We start from the raw sequence: 19139 nt of genomic DNA, 5'->3' as shown, positions 1-19139 counted from the left end.
AAAAATGAAATCTAACCAAGTGTTATTGATCTTATATGAAGATCAACACATGGATTTGGTAATGCTTTTTAAATGAAGTCAAATGATTTGATGAGAAAGCACTAGGTAAGTGTCTTTATACTGAAAACAGTACCAGGTAGATTTTTTTTTTTTTGATATAAGATTAATTACACTCGGCTAGATTTGATTGGATAAACCGTTTTTGCAGCGAAGCCATCTCCCGCAGTCTGCCCCGCAGAGAGCAAGACGTCACGTCCACTCGTGCCAAAGGCAAACAGCATGTCTCCCTGGTGGTCTAGTGGTTAGGATTCGGCGCTCTCACCGCCGCGGCCCGGGTTCGATTCCCGGTCAGGGAATGCGGCTTTTGCCAGGCCTTGGTCTTGTCGCAGACAAAGAGATCACCAAAAAGCATCGCTTCCTTCGAGCCGGAGTCGAACCAGCGACCTAAGGATGGCCGGTTGTTCACCTACAGTCCTCCGCTCTACCAACTGAGCTATCGAAGGACCTGGCTCTGTTCTGGGACACGAAACCAGATGGACACCAGAGCCCTATGGAAAAGACCCTAAAAACACTGCAAAAGAATGAAATCTAACCAAGTGTTATTGATCTTATATGAAGATCAACACATGGATTTGGTAATGCTTTTTAAATGAAGTCAAATGATTTGGTGAGAAAGCACTAGGTAAGTGTCTTTATACTGAAAACAGTACCAGGTAGATTTTTTTTTTTTGATATAAGATTAATGACACTCGGCTAGATTTGATTGGATAAACCGTTTTTGCAGCGAAGCCATCTCCCGCAGTCTGCCCCGCAGAGAGCAAGACGTCACGTCCACTCGTGCCAAAGGCAAACAGCATGTCTCCCTGGTGGTCTAGTGGTTAGGATTCGGCGCTCTCACCGCCGCGGCCCGGGTTCGATTCCCGGTCAGGGAATGCGGCTTTTGCCAGGCCTTGGTCTTGTCGCAGACAAAGATATCACCAAAAAGCATCGCTTCCTTCGAGCCGGAGTCGAACCCGCGACCTAAGGATGGCCGGTTGTTCACCTACAGTCCTCCGCTCTACCAACTGAGCTATCGAAGGACCTGGCCCTGTTCTGGGACACGAAACCAGATGGACATCAGAGCCCTATGGAAAAGACCCTAAAAACACTGCAAAAAAATGAAATCTAACCAAGTGTTATTGATCTTATATGAAGATCAACACATGGATTTGGTAATGCTTTTTAAATGAAGTCAAATGATTTGATGAGAAAGCACTAGGTAAGTGTCTTTATACTGAAAACAGTACCAGGTAGATTTTTTTTTTTTTGATATAAGATTAATGACACTCGGCTAGATTTGATTGGATAAACCGTTTTTGCAGCGAAGCCATCTCCCGCAGTCTGCCCCGCAGAGAGCAAGACGTCACGTCCACTCGTGCCAAAGGCAAACAGCATGTTTCCCTGGTGGTCTAGTGGTTAGGATTCGGCGCTCTCACCGCCGCGGCCCGGGTTCGATTCCCGGTCAGGGAATGCGGCTTTTGCCAGGCCTTGGTCTTGTCGCAGACAAAGAGATCACCAAAAAGCATCGCTTCCTTCGAGCCGGAGTCGAACCAGCGACCTAAGGATGGCCGGTTGTTCACCTACAGTCCTCCGCTCTACCAACTGAGCTATCGAAGGACCTGGCTCTGTTCTGGGACACGAAACCAGATGGACACCAGAGCCCTATGGAAAAGACCCTAAAAACACTGCAAAAAAATGACATCTAACCAAGTGTTATTGATCTTATATGAAGATCAACACATGGATTTGGTAATGCTTTTTAAATGAAGTCAAATGATTTGATGAGAAAGCACTAGGTAAGTGTCTTTATACTGAAAACAGTACCAGGTAGATTTTTTTTTTTTTGATATAAGATTAATGACACTCGTCTAGATTTGATTGGATAAACCGTTTTTGCAGCGAAGCCATCTCCCGCAGTCTGCCCCGCAGAGAGCAAGACGTCACGTCCACTCGTGCCAAAGGCAAACAGCATGTCTCCCTGGTGGTCTAGTGGTTAGGATTCGGCGCTCTCACCGCCGCGGCCCGTGTTCGATTCCCGCTCAGGGAATGCGGCTTTTGCCAGGCCTTGGTCTTGTCGCAGACAAAGATATCACCAAAAAGCATCGCTTCCTTCGAGCCGGAGTCGAACCAGCGACCTAAGGATGGCCGGTTGTTCACCTACAGTCCTCCGCTCTACCAACTGAGCTATCGAAGGACCTGGCTCTGTTCTGGGACACGAAACCAGAATGACACCAGATCCCTATGGAAAAGACCCTAAAAACACTGGAAAAAAATGAAATCTAACCAAGTGTTATTGATCTTATATGAAGATCAACACATGGATTTGGTAATGCTTTTTAAATGAAGTCAAATGATTTGATGAGAAAGCACTAGGTAAGTGTCTTTATACTGAAAACAGTACCAGGTAGATTTTTTTTTTTTTGATATAAGATTAATGACACTCGGCTAGATTTGATTGGATAAACCGTTTTTGCAGCGAAGCCATCTCCCGCAGTCTGCCCCGCAGAGAGCAAGACGTCACGTCCACTCGTGCCAAAGGCAAACAGCATGTCTCCCTGGTGGTCTAGTGGTTAGGATTCGGCGCTCTCACCGCCGCGGCCCGGGTTCGATTCCCGGTCAGGGAATGCGGCTTTTGCCAGGCCTTGGTCTTGTCGCAGACAAAGAGATCACCAAAAAGCATCGCTTCCTTCGAGCCGGAGTCGAACCCGGAACCTAAGGATGGCCGGTTGTTCACCTACAGTCCTCCGCTCTACCAACTGAGCTATCGAAGGACCTGGCCCTGTTCTGGGACACGAAACCAGATGGACACCAGAGCCCTATGGAAAAGACCCTAAAAACACTGCAAAAAAATGAAATCTAACCAAGTGTTATTGATCTTATATGAAGATCAACACATGGATTTGGTAATGCTTTTTAAATGAAGTCAAATGATTTGATGAGAAAGCACTAGGTAAGTGTCTTTATACTGAAAACAGTACCAGGTAGATTTTTTTTTTTTTGATATAAGATTAATTACACTCGGCTAGATTTGATTGGATAAACCGTTTTTGCAGCGAAGCCATCTCCCGCAGTCTGCCCCGCAGAGAGCAAGACGTCACGTCCACTCGTGCCAAAGGCAAACAGCATGTCTCCCTGGTGGTCTAGTGGTTAGGATTCGGCGCTCTCACCGCCGCGGCCCGGGTTCGATTCCCGGTCAGGGAATGCGGCTTTTGCCAGGCCTTGGTCTTGTCGCAGACAAAGAGATCACCAAAAAGCATCGCTTCCTTCGAGCCGGAGTCGAACCCGGAACCTAAGGATGGCCGGTTGTTCACCTACAGTCCTCCGCTCTACCAACTGAGCTATCGAAGGACCTGGCCCTGTTCTGGGACACGAAACCAGATGGACACCAGAGCCCTATGGAAAAGACCCTAAAAACACTGCAAAAAAATGAAATCTAACCAAGTGTTATTGATCTTATATGAAGATCAACACATGGATTTGGTAATGCTTTTTAAATGAAGTCAAATGATTTGATGAGAAAGCACTAGGTAAGTGTCTTTATACTGAAAACAGTACCAGGTAGATTTTTTTTTTTTTGATATAAGATTAATTACACTCGGCTAGATTTGATTGGATAAACCGTTTTTGCAGCGAAGCCATCTCCCGCAGTCTGCCCCGCAGAGAGCAAGACGTCACGTCCACTCGTGCCAAAGGCAAACAGCATGTCTCCCTGGTGGTCTAGTGGTTAGGATTCGGCGCTCTCACCGCCGCGGCCCGGGTTCGATTCCCGGTCAGGGAATGCGGCTTTTGCCAGGCCTTGGTCTTGTCGCAGACAAAGAGATCACCAAAAAGCATCGCTTCCTTCGAGCCGGAGTCGAACCAGCGACCTAAGGATGGCCGGTTGTTCACCTACAGTCCTCCGCTCTACCAACTGAGCTATCGAAGGACCTGGCTCTGTTCTGGGACACGAAACCAGATGGACACCAGAGCCCTATGGAAAAGACCCTAAAAACACTGCAAAAAAATGAAATCTAACCAAGTGTTATTGATCTTATATGAAGATCAACACATGGATTTGGTAATGCTTTTTAAATGAAGTCAAATGATTTGATGAGAAAGCACTAGGTAAGTGTCTTTATACTGAAAACAGTACCAGGTAGATTTTTTTTTTTTTGATATAAGATTAATGACACTCGGCTAGATTTGATTGGATAAACCGTTTTTGCAGCGAAGCCATCTCCCGCAGTCTGCCCCGCAGAGAGCAAGACGTCACGTCCACTCGTGCCAAAGGCAAACAGCATGTCTCCCTGGTGGTCTAGTGGTTAGGATTCGGCGCTCTCACCGCCGCGGCCCGGGTTCGATTCCCGGTCAGGGAATGCGGCTTTTGCCAGGCCTTGGTCTTGTCGCAGACAAAGATATCACCAAAAAGCATCGCTTCCTTCGAGCCGGAGTCGAACCAGCGACCTAAGGATGGCCGGTTGTTCACCTACAGTCCTCCGCTCTACCAACTGAGCTATCGAAGGACCTGGCTCTCTTCTGGGACACGAAACCAGATGGACACCAGAGCCCTATGGAAAAGACCCTAAAAACACTGCAAAAAAATGAAATCTAACCAAGTGTTATTGATCTTATATGAAGATCAACACATGGATTTGGTAATGCTTTTTAAATGAAGTCAAATGATTTGATGAGAAAGCACTAGGTAAGTGTCTTTATACTGAAAACAGTACCAGGTAGATTTTTTTTTTTTTGATATAAGATTAATGACACTCGGCTAGATTTGATTGGATAAACCGTTTTTGCAGCGAAGCCATCTCCCGCAGTCTGCCCCGCAGAGAGCAAGACGTCACGTCCACTCGTGCCAAAGGCAAACAGCATGTCTCCCTGGTGGTCTAGTGGTTAGGATTCGGCGCTCTCACCGCCGCGGCCCGGGTTCGATTCCCGGTCAGGGAATGCGGCTTTTGCCAGGCCTTGGTCTTGTCGCAGACAAAGAGATCACCAAAAAGCATCGCTTCCTTCGAGCCGGAGTCGAACCAGCGACCTAAGGATGGCCGGTTGTTCACCTACAGTCCTCCGCTCTACCAACTGAGCTATCGAAGGACCTGGCTCTGTTCTGGGACACGAAACCAGATGGACACCAGAGCCCTATGGAAAAGACCCTAAAAACACTGCAAAAAAATGAAATCTAACCAAGTGTTATTGATCTTATATGAAGATCAACACATGGATTTGGTAATGCTTTTTAAATGAAGTCAAATGATTTGATGAGAAAGCACTAGGTAAGTGTCTTTATACTGAAAACAGTACCAGGTAGATTTTTTTTTTTTTGATATAAGATTAATGACACTCGGCTAGATTTGATTGGATAAACCGTTTTTGCAGCGAAGCCATCTCCCGCAGTCTGCCCCGCAGAGAGCAAGACGTCACGTCCACTCGTGCCAAAGGCAAACAGCATGTCTCCCTGGTGGTCTAGTGGTTAGGATTCGGCGCTCTCACCGCCGCGGCCCGGGTTCGATTCCCGGTCAGGGAATGCGGCTTTTGCCAGGCCTTGGTCTTGTCGCAGACAAAGAGATCACCAAAAAGCATCGCTTCCTTCGAGCCGGAGTCGAACCAGCGACCTAAGGATGGCCGGTTGTTCACCTACAGTCCTCCGCTCTACCAACTGAGCTATCGAAGGACCTGGCTCTGTTCTGGGACACGAAACCAGATGGACACCAGAGCCCTATGGAAAAGACCCTAAAAACACTGCAAAAAAATGAAATCTAACCAAGTGTTATTGATCTTATATGAAGATCAACACATGGATTTGGTAATGCTTTTTAAATGAAGTCAAATGATTTGATGAGAAAGCACTAGGTAAGTGTCTTTATACTGAAAACAGTACCAGGTAGATTTTTTTTTTTTTGATATAAGATTAATGACACTCGTCTAGATTTGATTGGATAAACCGTTTTTGCAGCGAAGCCATCTCCCGCAGTCTGCCCCGCAGAGAGCAAGACGTCACGTCCACTCGTGCCAAAGGCAAACAGCATGTCTCCCTGGTGGTCTAGTGGTTAGGATTCGGCGCTCTCACCGCCGCGGCCCGGGTTCGATTCCCGGTCAGGGAATGCGGCTTTTGCCAGGCCTTGGTCTTGTCGCAGACAAAGATATCACCAAAAAGCATCGCTTCCTTCGAGCCGGAGTCGAACCAGCGACCTAAGGATGGCCGGTTGTTCACCTACAGTCCTCCGCTCTACCAACTGAGCTATCGAAGGACCTGGCTCTGTTCTGGGACACGAAACCAGATGGACACCAGAGCCCTATGGAAAAGACCCTAAAAACACTGGAAAAAAATGAAATCTAACCAAGTGTTATTGATCTTATATGAAGATCAACACATGGATTTGGTAATGCTTTTTAAATGAAGTCAAATGATTTGATGAGAAAGCACTAGGTAAGTGTCTTTATACTGAAAACGGTACCAGGTAGATTTTTTTTTTTTTGATATAAGATTAATGACACTCGGCTAGATTTGATTGGATAAACCGTTTTTGCAGCGAAGCCATCTCCCGCAGTCTGCCCCGCAGAGAGCAAGACGTCACGTCCACTCGTGCCAAAGGCAAACAGCATGTCTCCCTGGTGGTCTAGTGGTTAGGATTCGGCGCTCTCACCGCCGCGGCCCGGGTTCGATTCCCGGTCAGGGAATGCGGCTTTTGCCAGGCCTTGGTCTTGTCGCAGACAAAGAGATCACCAAAAAGCATCGCTTCCTTCGAGCCGGAGTCGAACCAGCGACCTAAGGATGGCCGGTTGTTCACCTACAGTCCTCCGCTCTACCAACTGAGCTATCGAAGGACCTGGCTCTGTTCTGGGACACGAAACCAGATGGACACCAGAGCCCTATGGAAAAGACCCTAAAAACACTGCAAAAAAATGAAATCTAACCAAGTGTTATTGATCTTATATGAAGATCAACACATGGATTTGGTAATGCTTTTTAAATGAAGTCAAATGATTTGGTGAGAAAGCACTAGGTAAGTGTCTTTATACTGAAAACAGTACCAGGTAGATTTTTTTTTTTTTGATATAAGATTAATGACACTCGGCTAGATTTGATTGGATAAACCGTTTTTGCAGCGAAGCCATCTCCCGCAGTCTGCCCCGCAGAGAGCAAGACGTCACGTCCACTCGTGCCAAAGGCAAACAGCATGTCTCCCTGGTGGTCTAGTGGTTAGGATTCGGCGCTCTCACCGCCGCGGCCCGGGTTCGATTCCCGGTCAGGGAATGCGGCTTTTGCCAGGCCTTGGTCTTGTCGCAGACAAAGATATCACCAAAAAGCATCGCTTCCTTCGAGCCGGAGTCGAACCAGCGACCTAAGGATGGCCGGTTGTTCACCTACAGTCCTCCGCTCTACCAACTGAGCTATCGAAGGACCTGGCTCTGTTCTGGGACACGAAACCAGATGGACACCAGAGCCCTATGGAAAAGACCCTAAAAACACTGGAAAGAAATGAAATCTAACCAAGTGTTATTGATCTTATATGAAGATCAACACATGGATTTGGTAATGCTTTTTAAATGAAGTCAAATGATTTGATGAGAAAGCACTAGGTAAGTGTCTTTATACTTAAAACAGTACCAGGTAGATTTTTTTTTTTTTGATATAAGATTAATGACACTCGTCTAGATTTGATTGGATAAACCGTTTTTGCAGCGAAGCCATCTCCCGCAGTCTGCCCCGCAGAGAGCAAGACGTCACGTCCACTCGTGCCAAAGGCAAACAGCATGTCTCCCTGGTGGTCTAGTGGTTAGGATTCGGCGCTCTCACCGCCGCGGCCCGGGTTCGATTCCCGGTCAGGGAATGCGGCTTTTGCCAGGCCTTGGTCTTGTCGCAGACAAAGATATCACCAAAAAGCATCGCTTCCTTCGAGCCGGAGTCGAACCAGCGACCTAAGGATGGCCGGTTGTTCACCTACAGTCCTCCGCTCTACCAACTGAGCTATCGAAGGACCTGGCTCTCTTCTGGGACACGAAACCAGATGGACACCAGAGCCCTATGGAAAAGACCCTAAAAACACTGCAAAAAAATGAAATCTAACCAAGTGTTATTGATCTTATATGAAGATCAACACATGGATTTGGTAATGCTTTTTAAATGAAGTCAAATGATTTGATGAGAAAGCACTAGGTAAGTGTCTTTATACTGAAAACAGTACCAGGTAGATTTTTTTTTTTTTGATATAAGATTAATGACACTCGGCTAGATTTGATTGGATAAACCGTTTTTGCAGCGAAGCCATCTCCCGCAGTCTGCCCCGCAGAGAGCAAGACGTCACGTCCACTCGTGCCAAAGGCAAACAGCATGTCTCCCTGGTGGTCTAGTGGTTAGGATTCGGCGCTCTCACCGCCGCGGCCGGGGTTCGATTCCCGGTCAGGGATTGCGGCTTTTGCCAGGCCTTGGTCTTGTCGCAGACAAAGAGATCACCAAAAAGCATCGCTTCCTTCGAGCCGGAGTCGAACCAGCTACCTAAGGATGGCCGGTTGTTCACCTACAGTCCTCCGCTCTACCAACTGAGCTATCGAAGGACCTGGCTCTGTTCTGGGACACGAAACCAGATGGACACCAGAGCCCTATGGAAAAGACCCTAAAAACACTGCAAAAAAATGAAATCTAACCAAGTGTTATTGATCTTATATGAAGATCAACACATGGATTTGGTAATGCTTTTTAAATGAAGTCAAATGATTTGATGAGAAAGCACTAGGTAAGTGTCTTTATACTGAAAACAGTACCAGGTAGATTTTTTTTTTTTTGATATAAGATTAATGACACTCGGCTAGATTTGATTGGATAAACCGTTTTTGCAGCGAAGCCATCTCCCGCAGTCTGCCCCGCAGAGAGCAAGACGTCACGTCCACTCGTGCCAAAGGCAAACAGCATGTCTCCCTGGTGGTCTAGTGGTTAGGATTCGGCGCTCTCACCGCCGCGGCCCGGGTTCGATTCCCGGTCAGGGAATGCGGCTTTTGCCAGGCCTTGGTCTTGTCGCAGACAAAGATATCACCAAAAAGCATCGCTTCCTTCGAGCCGGAGTCGAACCCGCGACCTAAGGATGGCCGGTTGTTCACCTACAGTCCTCCGCTCTACCAACTGAGCTATCGAAGGACCTGGCCCTGTTCTGGGACACGAAACCAGATGGACACCAGAGCCCTATGGAAAAGACCCTAAAAACACTGCAAAAAAATGAAATCTAACCAAGTGTTATTGATCTTATATGAAGATCAACACATGGATTTGGTAATGCTTTTTAAATGAAGTCAAATGATTTGATGAGAAAGCACTAGGTAAGTGTCTTTATACTGAAAACAGTACCAGGTAGATTTTTTTTTTTTTGATATAAGATTAATGACACTCGGCTAGATTTGATTGGATAAACCGTTTTTGCAGCGAAGCCATCTCCCGCAGTCTGCCCCGCAGAGAGCAAGACGTCACGTCCACTCGTGCCAAAGGCAAACAGCATGTCTCCCTGGTGGTCTAGTGGTTAGGATTCGGCGCTCTCACCGCCGCGGCCCGGGTTCGATTCCCGGTCAGGGAATGCGGCTTTTGCCAGGCCTTGGTCTTGTCGCAGACAAAGAGATCACCAAAAAGCATCGCTTCCTTCGAGCCGGAGTCGAACCAGCGACCTAAGGATGGCCGGTTGTTCACCTACAGTCCTCCGCTCTACCAACTGAGCTATCGAAGGACCTGGCTCTGTTCTGGGACACGAAACCAGATGGACACCAGAGCCCTATGGAAAAGACCCTAAAAACACTGCAAAAAAATGAAATCTAACCAAGTGTTATTGATCTTATATGAAGATCAACACATGGATTTGGTAATGCTTTTTAAATGAAGTCAAATGATTTGATGAGAAAGCACTAGGTAAGTGTCTTTATACTGAAAACAGTACCAGGTAGATTTTTTTTTTTTTGATATAAGATTAATGACACTCGGCTAGATTTGATTGGATAAACCGTTTTTGCAGCGAAGCCATCTCCCGCAGTCTGCCCCGCAGAGAGCAAGACGTCACGTCCACTCGTGCCAAAGGCAAACAGCATGTCTCCCTGGTGGTCTAGTGGTTAGGATTCGGCGCTCTCACCGCCGCGGCCCGGGTTCGATTCCCGGTCAGGGAATGCGGCTTTTGCCAGGCCTTGGTCTTGTCGCAGACAAAGAGATCACCAAAAAGCATCGCTTCCTTCGAGCCGGAGTCGAACCAGCGACCTAAGGATGGCCGGTTGTTCACCTACAGTCCTCCGCTCTACCAACTGAGCTATCGAAGGACCTGGCTCTGTTCTGGGACACGAAACCAGATGGACACCAGAGCCCTATGGAAAAGACCCTAAAAACACTGCAAAAAAATGAAATCTAACCAAGTGTTATTGATCTTATATGAAGATCAACACATGGATTTGGTAATGCTTTTTAAATGAAGTCAAATGATTTGGTGAGAAAGCACTAGGTAAGTGTCTTTATACTGAAAACAGTACCAGGTAGATTTTTTTTTTTTGATATAAGATTAATGACACTCGGCTAGATTTGATTGGATAAACCGTTTTTGCAGCGAAGCCATCTCCCGCAGTCTGCCCCGCAGAGAGCAAGACGTCACGTCCACTCGTGCCAAAGGCAAACAGCATGTCTCCCTGGTGGTCTAGTGGTTAGGATTCGGCGCTCTCACCGCCGCGGCCCGGGTTCGATTCCCGGTCAGGGAATGCGGCTTTTGCCAGGCCTTGGTCTTGTCGCAGACAAAGATATCACCAAAAAGCATCGCTTCCTTCGAGCCGGAGTCGAACCCGCGACCTAAGGATGGCCGGTTGTTCACCTACAGTCCTCCGCTCTACCAACTGAGCTATCGAAGGACCTGGCCCTGTTCTGGGACACGAAACCAGATGGACACCAGAGCCCTATGGAAAAGACCCTAAAAACACTGCAAAAAAATGAAATCTAACCAAGTGTTATTGATCTTATATGAAGATCAACACATGGATTTGGTAATGCTTTTTAAATGAAGTCAAATGATTTGATGAGAAAGCACTAGGTAAGTGTCTTTATACTGAAAACAGTACCAGGTAGATTTTTTTTTTTTTGATATAAGATTAATGACACTCGGCTAGATTTGATTGGATAAACCGTTTTTGCAGCGAAGCCATCTCCCGCAGTCTGCCCCGCAGAGAGCAAGACGTCACGTCCACTCGTGCCAAAGGCAAACAGCATGTCTCCCTGGTGGTCTAGTGGTTAGGATTCGGCGCTCTCACCGCCGCGGCCCGGGTTCGATTCCCGGTCAGGGAATGCGGCTTTTGCCAGGCCTTGGTCTTGTCGCAGACAAAGAGATCACCAAAAAGCATCGCTTCCTTCGAGCCGGAGTCGAACCAGCGACCTAAGGATGGCCGGTTGTTCACCTACAGTCCTCCGCTCTACCAACTGAGCTATCGAAGGACCTGGCTCTGTTCTGGGACACGAAACCAGATGGACACCAGAGCCCTATGGAAAAGACCCTAAAAACACTGCAAAAAAATGAAATCTAACCAAGTGTTATTGATCTTATATGAAGATCAACACATGGATTTGGTAATGCTTTTTAAATGAAGTCAAATGATTTGATGAGAAAGCACTAGGTAAGTGTCTTTATACTGAAAACAGTACCAGGTAGATTTTTTTTTTTTTGATATAAGATTAATGACACTCGGCTAGATTTGATTGGATAAACCGTTTTTGCAGCGAAGCCATCTCCCGCAGTCTGCCCCGCAGAGAGCAAGACGTCACGTCCACTCGTGCCAAAGGCAAACAGCATGTCTCCCTGGTGGTCTAGTGGTTAGGATTCGGCGCTCTCACCGCCGCGGCCCGGGTTCGATTCCCGGTCAGGGAATGCGGCTTTTGCCAGGCCTTGGTCTTGTCGCAGACAAAGAGATCACCAAAAAGCATCGCTTCCTTCGAGCCGGAGTCGAACCAGCGACCTAAGGATGGCCGGTTGTTCACCTACAGTCCTCCGCTCTACCAACTGAGCTATCGAAGGACCTGGCTCTGTTCTGGGACACGAAACCAGATGGACACCAGAGCCCTATGGAAAAGACCCTAAAAACACTGCAAAAAAATGAAATCTAACCAAGTGTTATTGATCTTATATGAAGATCAACACATGGATTTGGTAATGCTTTTTAAATGAAGTCAAATGATTTGATGAGAAAGCACTAGGTAAGTGTCTTTATACTGAAAACAGTACCAGGTAGATTTTTTTTTTTTTGATATAAGATTAATGACACTCGGCTAGATTTGATTGGATAAACCGTTTTTGCAGCGAAGCCATCTCCCGCAGTCTGCCCCGCAGAGAGCAAGACGTCACGTCCACTCGTGCCAAAGGCAAACAGCATGTCTCCCTGGTGGTCTAGTGGTTAGGATTCGGCGCTCTCACCGCCGCGGCCCGGGTTCGATTCCCGGTCAGGGAATGCGGCTTTTGCCAGGCCTTGGTCTTGTCGCAGACAAAGAGATCACCAAAAAGCATCGCTTCCTTCGAGCCGGAGTCGAACCAGCGACCTAAGGATGGCCGGTTGTTCACCTACAGTCCTCCGCTCTACCAACTGAGCTATCGAAGGACCAGGCTCTGTTCTGGGACACGAAACCAGATGGACACCAGAGCCCTATGGAAAAGACCCTAAAAACACTGCAAAAAAATGAAATCTAACCAAGTGTTATTGATCTTATATGAAGATCAACACATGGATTTGGTAATGCTTTTTAAATGAAGTCAAATGATTTGATGAGAAAGCACTAGGTAAGTGTCTTTATACTGAAAACAGTACCAGGTAGATTTTTTTTTTTTTGATATAAGATTAATGACACTCGGCTAGATTTGATTGGATAAACCGTTTTTGCAGCGAAGCCATCTCCCGCAGTCTGCCCCGCAGAGAGCAAGACGTCACGTCCACTCGTGCCAAAGGCAAACAGCATGTCTCCCTGGTGGTCTAGTGGTTAGGATTCGGCGCTCTCACCGCCGCGGCCCGGGTTCGATTCCCGGTCAGGGAATGCGGCTTTTGCCAGGCCTTGGTCTTGTCGCAGACAAAGAGATCACCAAAAAGCATCGCTTCCTTCGAGCCGGAGTCGAACCAGCGACCTAAGGATGGCCGGTTGTTCACCTACAGTCCTCCGCTCTACCAACTGAGCTATCGAAGGACCTGGCTCTGTTCTGGGACACGAAACCAGATGGACACCAGAGCCCTATGGAAAAGACCCTAAAAACACTGCAAAAAAATGAAATCTAACCAAGTGTTATTGATCTTATATGAAGATCAACACATGGATTTGGTAATGCTTTTTAAATGAAGTCAAATGATTTGATGAGAAAGCACTAGGTAAGTGTCTTTATACTGAAAACAGTACCAGGTAGATTTTTTTTTTTTTGATATAGGATTAATGACACTCGGCTAGATTTGATTGGATAAACCGTTTTTGCAGCGAAGCCATCTCCCGCAGTCTGCCCCGCAGAGAGCAAGACGTCACGTCCACTCGTGCCAAAGGCAAACAGCATGTCTCCCTGGTGGTCTAGTGGTTAGGATTCGGCGCTCTCACCGCCGCGGCCCGTGTTCGATTCCCGGTCAGGGAATGCGGCTTTTGCCAGGCCTTGGTCTTGTCGCAGACAAAGAGATCACCAAAAAGCATCGCTTCCTTCGAGCCGGAGTCGAACCAGCGACCTAAGGATGGCCGGTTGTTCACCTACAGTCCTCCGCTCTACCAACTGAGCTATCGAAGGACCTGGCTCTGTTCTGGGACACGAAACCAGATGGACACCAGAGCCCTATGGAAAAGACCCTAAAAACACTGCAAAAAAATGAAATCTAACCAAGTGTTATTGATCTTATATGAAGATCAACACATGGATTTGGTAATGCTTTTTAAATGAAGTCAAATGATTTGATGAGAAAGCACTAGGTAAGTGTCTTTATACTGAAAACAGTACCAGGTAGATTTTTTTTTTTTTTATATAAGATTAATGACACTCGGCTAGATTTGATTGGATAAACCGTTTTTGCAGCGAAGCCATCTCCCGCAGTCTGCCCCGCAGAGAGCAAGACGTCACGTCCACTCGTGCCAAAGGCAAACAGCATGTCTCCCTGGTGGTCTAGTGGTTAGGATTCGGCGCTCTCACCGCCGCGGCCCGGGTTCGATTCCCGGTCAGGGAATGCGGCTTTTGCCAGGCCTTGGTCTTGTCGCAGACAAAGAGATCACCAAAAAGCATCGCTTCCTTCGAGCCGGAGTCGAACCAGCGACCTAAGGATGGTCGGTTGTTCACCTACAGTCCTCCGCTCTACCAACTGAGCTATCGAAGGACCTGGCTCTGTTCTGGGACACGAAACCAGATGGACACCAGAGCCCTATGGAAAAGACCCTAAAAACACTGCAAAAAAATGAAATCTAACCAAGTGTTATTGATCTTATATGAAGATCAACACATGGATTTGGTAATGCTTTTTAAATGAAGTCAAATGATTTGATGAGAAAGCACTAGGTAAGTGTCTTTATACTGAAAACAGTACCAGGTAGATTTTTTTTTTTTTGATATAAGATTAATGACACTCGGCTAGATTTGATTGGATAAACCGTTTTTGCAGCGAAGCCATCTCCCGCAGTCTGCCCCGCAGAGAGCAAGACGTCACGTCCACTCGTGCCAAAGGCAAACAGCATGTCTCCCTGGTGGTCTAGTGGTTAGGATTCGGCGCTCTCACCGCCGCGGCCCGGGTTCGATTCCCGGTCAGGGAATGCGGCTTTTGCCAGGCCTTGGTCTTGTCGCAGACAAAGAGATCACCAAAAAGCATCGCTTCCTTCGAGCCGGAGTCGAACCAGCGACCTAAGGATGGCCGGTTGTTCACCTACAGTGAACAACCGGCCATATAAGATTAATGACACTCGGCTAGATTTGATTGGATAAACCGAGACGTCACGTCCACTCGTGCCAAAGGCAAACAGCATGTCTCCCTGGTGGTCTAGTGGTTAGGATTCGGCGCTCTCACCGCCGCGGCCCGGGTTCGATTCCCGGTCAGGGAATGCGGCTTTTGCCAGGCCTTGGTCTTGTCGCAGACAAAGAGATCACCAAAAAGCATCGCTTCCTTCGAGCCGGAGTCGAACCAGCGACCTAAGGATGGCCGGTTGTTCACCTACAGTCCTCCGCTCTACCAACTGAGCTATCGAAGGACCTGGCTCTGTTCTGGGACACGAAACCAGATGGACACCAGAGCCCTATGGAAAAGACCCTAAAAACACTGCAAAAAAATGAACTCTAACCAAGTGTTATTGATCTTATATGAAGATCAACACATGGATTTGGTAATGCTTTTTAAATGAAGTCAAATGATTTGATGAGAAAGCACTAGGTAAGTGTCTTTATACTGAAAACAGTACCAGGTAGATTTTTTTTTTTTTGATATAAGATTAATGACACTCGGCTAGATTTGATTGGATAAACCGTTTTTGCAGCGAAGCCATCTCCCGCAGTCTGCCCCGCAGAGAGCAAGACGTCACGTCCACTCGTGCCAAAGACAAAAAGCATGTCTCCCTGGTGGTCTAGTGGTTAGGATTCGGCGCTCTCACCGCCGCGGCCCGGGTTCGATTCCCGGTCAGGGAAGGCGGCTTTTGCCAGGCCTTGGTCTTGTCGCAGCCAAAGAGATCACCAAAAAGCATCGCTTCCTTCGAGCCGGAGTCGAACCAGCGACCTAAGGATGGCCGGTTGTTCACCTACAGTCCTCCGCTCCACCAACTGAGCTATCGAAGGACCTGGCTCTGTTCTGGGACACGAAACCAGATGGACACCAGAGCCCTATGGAAAAGACCCTAAAAACACTGCAAAAAAATGAACTCTAACCAAGTGTTATTGATCTTATATGAAGATCAACACATGGATTTGGTAATGCTTTTTAAATGAAGTCAAATGATTTGATGAGAAAGCACTAGGTAAGTGTCTTTATACTGAAAACAGTACCAGGTAGATTTTTTTTTTTTTGATATAAGATTAATGACACTCGGCTAGATTTGATTGGATAAACCATTTTTGCAGCGAAGCCATCTCCCGCAGTCTGCCCCGCAGAGAGCAAGACGTCACGTCCACTCGTGCCAAAGGCAAACAGCATGTCTCCCTGGTGGTCTAGTGGTTAGGATTCGGCGCTCTCACCGCCGCGGCCCGGGTTCGATTCCCGGTCAGGGAATGCGGCTTTTGCCAGGCCTTGGTCTTGTCGCAGACAATGAGATCACCAAAAAGCATCGCTTCCTTCGAGCCGGAGTCGAACCAGCGACTTAAGGATGGCCGGTTGTTCACCTACAGTCCTCCGCTCTACCAACTGAGCTATCGAAGGACCTGGCTCTGTTCTGGGACACGAAACCAGATGGACACCAGAGCCCTATGGAAAAGACCCTAAAAACACTGCAAAAAAATGAAATCTAACCAAGTGTTATTGATCTTATATGAAGATCAACACATGGATTTGGTAATGCTTTTTAAATGAAGTCAAATGATTTGATGAGAAAGCACTAGGTAAGTGTCTTTATACTGAAAACAGTACCAGGTAGATTTTTTTTTTTTTGATATAAGATTAATGACACTCGGCTAGATTTGATTGGATAAACCGTTTTTGCAGCGAAGCCATCTCCCGCAGTCTGCCCCGCAGAGAGCAAGACGTCACGTCCACTCGTGCCAAAGGCAAACAGCATGTCTCCCTGGTGGTCTAGTGGTTAGGATTCGGCGCTCTCACCGCCGCGGCCCGGGTTCGATTCCCGGTCAGGGAATGCGGCTTTTGCCAGGCCTTGGTCTTGTCGCAGACAAAGAGATCACCAAAAAGCATCGCTTCCTTCGAGCCGGAGTCGAACCAGCAACCTAAGGATGGCCGGTTGTTCACCTACAGTCCTCCGCTCTACCAACTGAGCTATCGAAGGACCTGGCTCTGTTCTGGAACACGAAACCAGATGGACACCAGAGCCCTATGGAAAAGACCCTAAAAACACTGCAAAAAAATGAACTCTAACCAAGTGTTATTGATCTTATATGAAGATCAACACATGGATTTGGTAATGCTTTTTAAATGAAGTCAAATGATTTGATGAGAAAGCACTAGGTAAGTGTCTTTATACTGAAAACAGTACCAGGTAGATTTTTTTTTTTTTGATATAAGATTAATGACACTCGGCTAGATTTGATTGGATAAACCGTTTTTGCAGCGAAGCCATCTCCCGCAGTCTGCCCCGCAGAGAGCAAGACGTCACGTCCACTCGTGCCAAAGACAAAAAGCATGTCTCCCTGGTGGTCTAGTGGTTAGGATTCGGCGCTCTCACCGCCGCGGCCCGGGTTCGATTCCCGGTCAGGGAATGCGGCTTTTGCCAGGCCTTGGTCTTGTCGCAGACAAAGAGATCACCAAAAAGCATCGCTTCCTTCGAGCCGGAGTCGAACCAGCGACCTAAGGATGGCCGGTTGTTCACCTACAGTCCTCCGCTCCACCAACTGAGCTATCGAAGGACCTGGCTCTGTTCTGGGACACGAAACCAGATGGACACCAGAGCCCTATGGAAAAGACCCTAAAAACACTGCAAAAAAATGAACTCTAACCAAATGTTATTGATCTTATATGAAGATCAACACATGGATTTGGTAATGCTTTTTAAATGAAGTCAAATGATTTGATGAGAAAGCACTAGGTAAGTGTCTTTATACTGAAAACAGTACCAGGTAGATTTTTTTTTTTTTGATATAAGATTAATGACACTCGGCTAGATTTGATTGGATAAACCGTTTTTGCAGCGAAGCCATCTCCCGCAGTCTGCCCCGCAGAGAGCAAGACGTCACGTCCACTCGTGCCAAAGACAAAAAGCATGTCTCCCTGGTGGTCTAGTGGTTAGGATTCGGCGCTCTCACCGCCGCGGCCCGGGTTCGATTCCCGGTCAGGGAATGCGGCTTTTGCCAGGCCTTGGTCTTGTCGCAGACAAAGAGATCACCAAAAAGCATCGCTTCCTTCGAGCCGGAGTCGAACCAGCGACCTAAGGATGGCCGGTTGTTCACCTACAGTCCTCCGCTCCACCAACTGAGCTATCGAAGGACCTGGCTCTGTTCTGGGACACGAAACCAGATGGACACCAGAGCCCTATGGAAAAGACCCTAAAAACACTGCAAAAAAATGAACTCTAACCAAATGTTATTGATCTTATATGAAGATCAACACATGGATTTGGTAATGCTTTTTAAATGAAGTCAAATGATTTGATGAGAAAGCACTAGGTAAGTGTCTTTATACTGAAAACAGTACCAGGTAGATTTTTTTTTTTTTGATATAAGATTAATGACACTCGGCTAGATTTCATTGGATAAACCGTTTTTGCAGCGAAGCCATCTCCCGCAGTCTGCCCCGCAGAGAGCAAGACGTCACGTCCACTCGTGCCAAAGGCAAACAGCATGTCTCCCTGGTGGTCTAGTGGTTAGGATTCGGCGCTCTCACCGCCGCGGCCCGGGTTCGATTCCCGGTCAGGGAATGCGGCTTTTGCCAGGCCTTGGTCTTGTCGCAGACAAAGAGATCACCAAAAAGCATCGCTTCCTTCGAGCCGGAGTCGAACCAGCTACCTAAGGATGGCCGGTTGTTCACCTACAGTCCTCCGCTCTACCAACTGAGCTATCGAAGGACCTGGCTCTGTTCTGGGACACGAAACCAGATGGACACCAGAGCCCTATGGAAAAGACCCTAAAAACACTGCAAAAAAATGAACTCTAACCAAGTGTTATTGATCTTATATGAAGATCAACACATGGATTTGGTAATGCTTTTTAAATGAAGTCAAATGATTTGATGAGAAAGCACTAGGTAAGTGTCTTTATACTGAAAACAGTACCAGGTAGATTTTTTTTTTTTTGATATAAGATTAATGACACTCGGCTAGATTTGATTGGATAAACCGTTTTTGCAGCGAAGCCATCTCCCGCAGTCTGCCCCGCAGAGAGCAAGACGTCACTTCCACTCGTGCCAAAGGCAAACAGCATGTCTCCCTGGTGGTCTAGTGGTTAGGATTCGGCGCTCTCACCGCCGCGGCCCGGGTTCGATTCCCGGTCAGGGAATGCGGCTTTTGCCAGGCCTTGGTCTTGATGCAGACA

General features: G+C 47.3%; 31 non-coding genes across 31 annotated transcripts; all 31 read left to right on the top strand.

The window, feature by feature from the left end:
• Nucleotides 1–284: 284 nt before the first annotated feature.
• On the top strand, nucleotides 285–356 carry trnae-cuc. The gene has a single exon. It is a non-coding gene; the product is annotated as a tRNA-Glu (tRNA).
• Nucleotides 357–860: 504 nt separating this feature from the next.
• Nucleotides 861–932, top strand: trnae-cuc. The gene has a single exon. It is a non-coding gene; the product is annotated as a tRNA-Glu (tRNA).
• A 505-nt stretch (nucleotides 933–1437) lies between these two features.
• Nucleotides 1438–1509, top strand: trnae-cuc. Its single transcript has one exon. It is a non-coding gene; the product is annotated as a tRNA-Glu (tRNA).
• Nucleotides 1510–2591: 1082 nt separating this feature from the next.
• trnae-cuc lies at nucleotides 2592–2663 on the top strand. Its single transcript has one exon. It is a non-coding gene; the product is annotated as a tRNA-Glu (tRNA).
• Nucleotides 2664–3168: 505 nt separating this feature from the next.
• On the top strand, nucleotides 3169–3240 carry trnae-cuc. Its single transcript has one exon. It is a non-coding gene; the product is annotated as a tRNA-Glu (tRNA).
• A 505-nt stretch (nucleotides 3241–3745) lies between these two features.
• trnae-cuc lies at nucleotides 3746–3817 on the top strand. Its single transcript has one exon. It is a non-coding gene; the product is annotated as a tRNA-Glu (tRNA).
• Nucleotides 3818–4322: 505 nt separating this feature from the next.
• Nucleotides 4323–4394, top strand: trnae-cuc. Its single transcript has one exon. It is a non-coding gene; the product is annotated as a tRNA-Glu (tRNA).
• A 505-nt stretch (nucleotides 4395–4899) lies between these two features.
• On the top strand, nucleotides 4900–4971 carry trnae-cuc. The gene has a single exon. It is a non-coding gene; the product is annotated as a tRNA-Glu (tRNA).
• Nucleotides 4972–5476: 505 nt separating this feature from the next.
• Nucleotides 5477–5548, top strand: trnae-cuc. Its single transcript has one exon. It is a non-coding gene; the product is annotated as a tRNA-Glu (tRNA).
• Nucleotides 5549–6053: 505 nt separating this feature from the next.
• trnae-cuc lies at nucleotides 6054–6125 on the top strand. Its single transcript has one exon. It is a non-coding gene; the product is annotated as a tRNA-Glu (tRNA).
• Nucleotides 6126–6630: 505 nt separating this feature from the next.
• On the top strand, nucleotides 6631–6702 carry trnae-cuc. The gene has a single exon. It is a non-coding gene; the product is annotated as a tRNA-Glu (tRNA).
• A 505-nt stretch (nucleotides 6703–7207) lies between these two features.
• Nucleotides 7208–7279, top strand: trnae-cuc. The gene has a single exon. It is a non-coding gene; the product is annotated as a tRNA-Glu (tRNA).
• Nucleotides 7280–7784: 505 nt separating this feature from the next.
• Nucleotides 7785–7856, top strand: trnae-cuc. The gene has a single exon. It is a non-coding gene; the product is annotated as a tRNA-Glu (tRNA).
• A 1082-nt stretch (nucleotides 7857–8938) lies between these two features.
• Nucleotides 8939–9010, top strand: trnae-cuc. Its single transcript has one exon. It is a non-coding gene; the product is annotated as a tRNA-Glu (tRNA).
• A 505-nt stretch (nucleotides 9011–9515) lies between these two features.
• trnae-cuc lies at nucleotides 9516–9587 on the top strand. The gene has a single exon. It is a non-coding gene; the product is annotated as a tRNA-Glu (tRNA).
• A 505-nt stretch (nucleotides 9588–10092) lies between these two features.
• trnae-cuc lies at nucleotides 10093–10164 on the top strand. The gene has a single exon. It is a non-coding gene; the product is annotated as a tRNA-Glu (tRNA).
• Nucleotides 10165–10668: 504 nt separating this feature from the next.
• Nucleotides 10669–10740, top strand: trnae-cuc. The gene has a single exon. It is a non-coding gene; the product is annotated as a tRNA-Glu (tRNA).
• A 505-nt stretch (nucleotides 10741–11245) lies between these two features.
• On the top strand, nucleotides 11246–11317 carry trnae-cuc. Its single transcript has one exon. It is a non-coding gene; the product is annotated as a tRNA-Glu (tRNA).
• A 505-nt stretch (nucleotides 11318–11822) lies between these two features.
• trnae-cuc lies at nucleotides 11823–11894 on the top strand. Its single transcript has one exon. It is a non-coding gene; the product is annotated as a tRNA-Glu (tRNA).
• A 505-nt stretch (nucleotides 11895–12399) lies between these two features.
• Nucleotides 12400–12471, top strand: trnae-cuc. Its single transcript has one exon. It is a non-coding gene; the product is annotated as a tRNA-Glu (tRNA).
• Nucleotides 12472–12976: 505 nt separating this feature from the next.
• Nucleotides 12977–13048, top strand: trnae-cuc. Its single transcript has one exon. It is a non-coding gene; the product is annotated as a tRNA-Glu (tRNA).
• A 1082-nt stretch (nucleotides 13049–14130) lies between these two features.
• On the top strand, nucleotides 14131–14202 carry trnae-cuc. Its single transcript has one exon. It is a non-coding gene; the product is annotated as a tRNA-Glu (tRNA).
• A 505-nt stretch (nucleotides 14203–14707) lies between these two features.
• On the top strand, nucleotides 14708–14779 carry trnae-cuc. Its single transcript has one exon. It is a non-coding gene; the product is annotated as a tRNA-Glu (tRNA).
• Nucleotides 14780–14992: 213 nt separating this feature from the next.
• Nucleotides 14993–15064, top strand: trnae-cuc. Its single transcript has one exon. It is a non-coding gene; the product is annotated as a tRNA-Glu (tRNA).
• A 505-nt stretch (nucleotides 15065–15569) lies between these two features.
• On the top strand, nucleotides 15570–15641 carry trnae-cuc. The gene has a single exon. It is a non-coding gene; the product is annotated as a tRNA-Glu (tRNA).
• A 505-nt stretch (nucleotides 15642–16146) lies between these two features.
• trnae-cuc lies at nucleotides 16147–16218 on the top strand. Its single transcript has one exon. It is a non-coding gene; the product is annotated as a tRNA-Glu (tRNA).
• Nucleotides 16219–16723: 505 nt separating this feature from the next.
• Nucleotides 16724–16795, top strand: trnae-cuc. Its single transcript has one exon. It is a non-coding gene; the product is annotated as a tRNA-Glu (tRNA).
• Nucleotides 16796–17300: 505 nt separating this feature from the next.
• trnae-cuc lies at nucleotides 17301–17372 on the top strand. The gene has a single exon. It is a non-coding gene; the product is annotated as a tRNA-Glu (tRNA).
• Nucleotides 17373–17877: 505 nt separating this feature from the next.
• Nucleotides 17878–17949, top strand: trnae-cuc. The gene has a single exon. It is a non-coding gene; the product is annotated as a tRNA-Glu (tRNA).
• Nucleotides 17950–18454: 505 nt separating this feature from the next.
• trnae-cuc lies at nucleotides 18455–18526 on the top strand. The gene has a single exon. It is a non-coding gene; the product is annotated as a tRNA-Glu (tRNA).
• Nucleotides 18527–19031: 505 nt separating this feature from the next.
• Nucleotides 19032–19103, top strand: trnae-cuc. Its single transcript has one exon. It is a non-coding gene; the product is annotated as a tRNA-Glu (tRNA).
• Nucleotides 19104–19139: the final 36 nt, after the last annotated feature.

Source organism: Alosa sapidissima, chromosome 10 (genome assembly GCF_018492685.1).
Source record: "Alosa sapidissima isolate fAloSap1 chromosome 10, fAloSap1.pri, whole genome shotgun sequence".
NCBI classification, from domain to species: domain Eukaryota; kingdom Metazoa; phylum Chordata; class Actinopteri; order Clupeiformes; family Clupeidae; genus Alosa; species Alosa sapidissima.
Note: the sequence above shows the minus strand (reverse complement) of the source record. Positions and strands in the feature narration are given on the sequence as shown.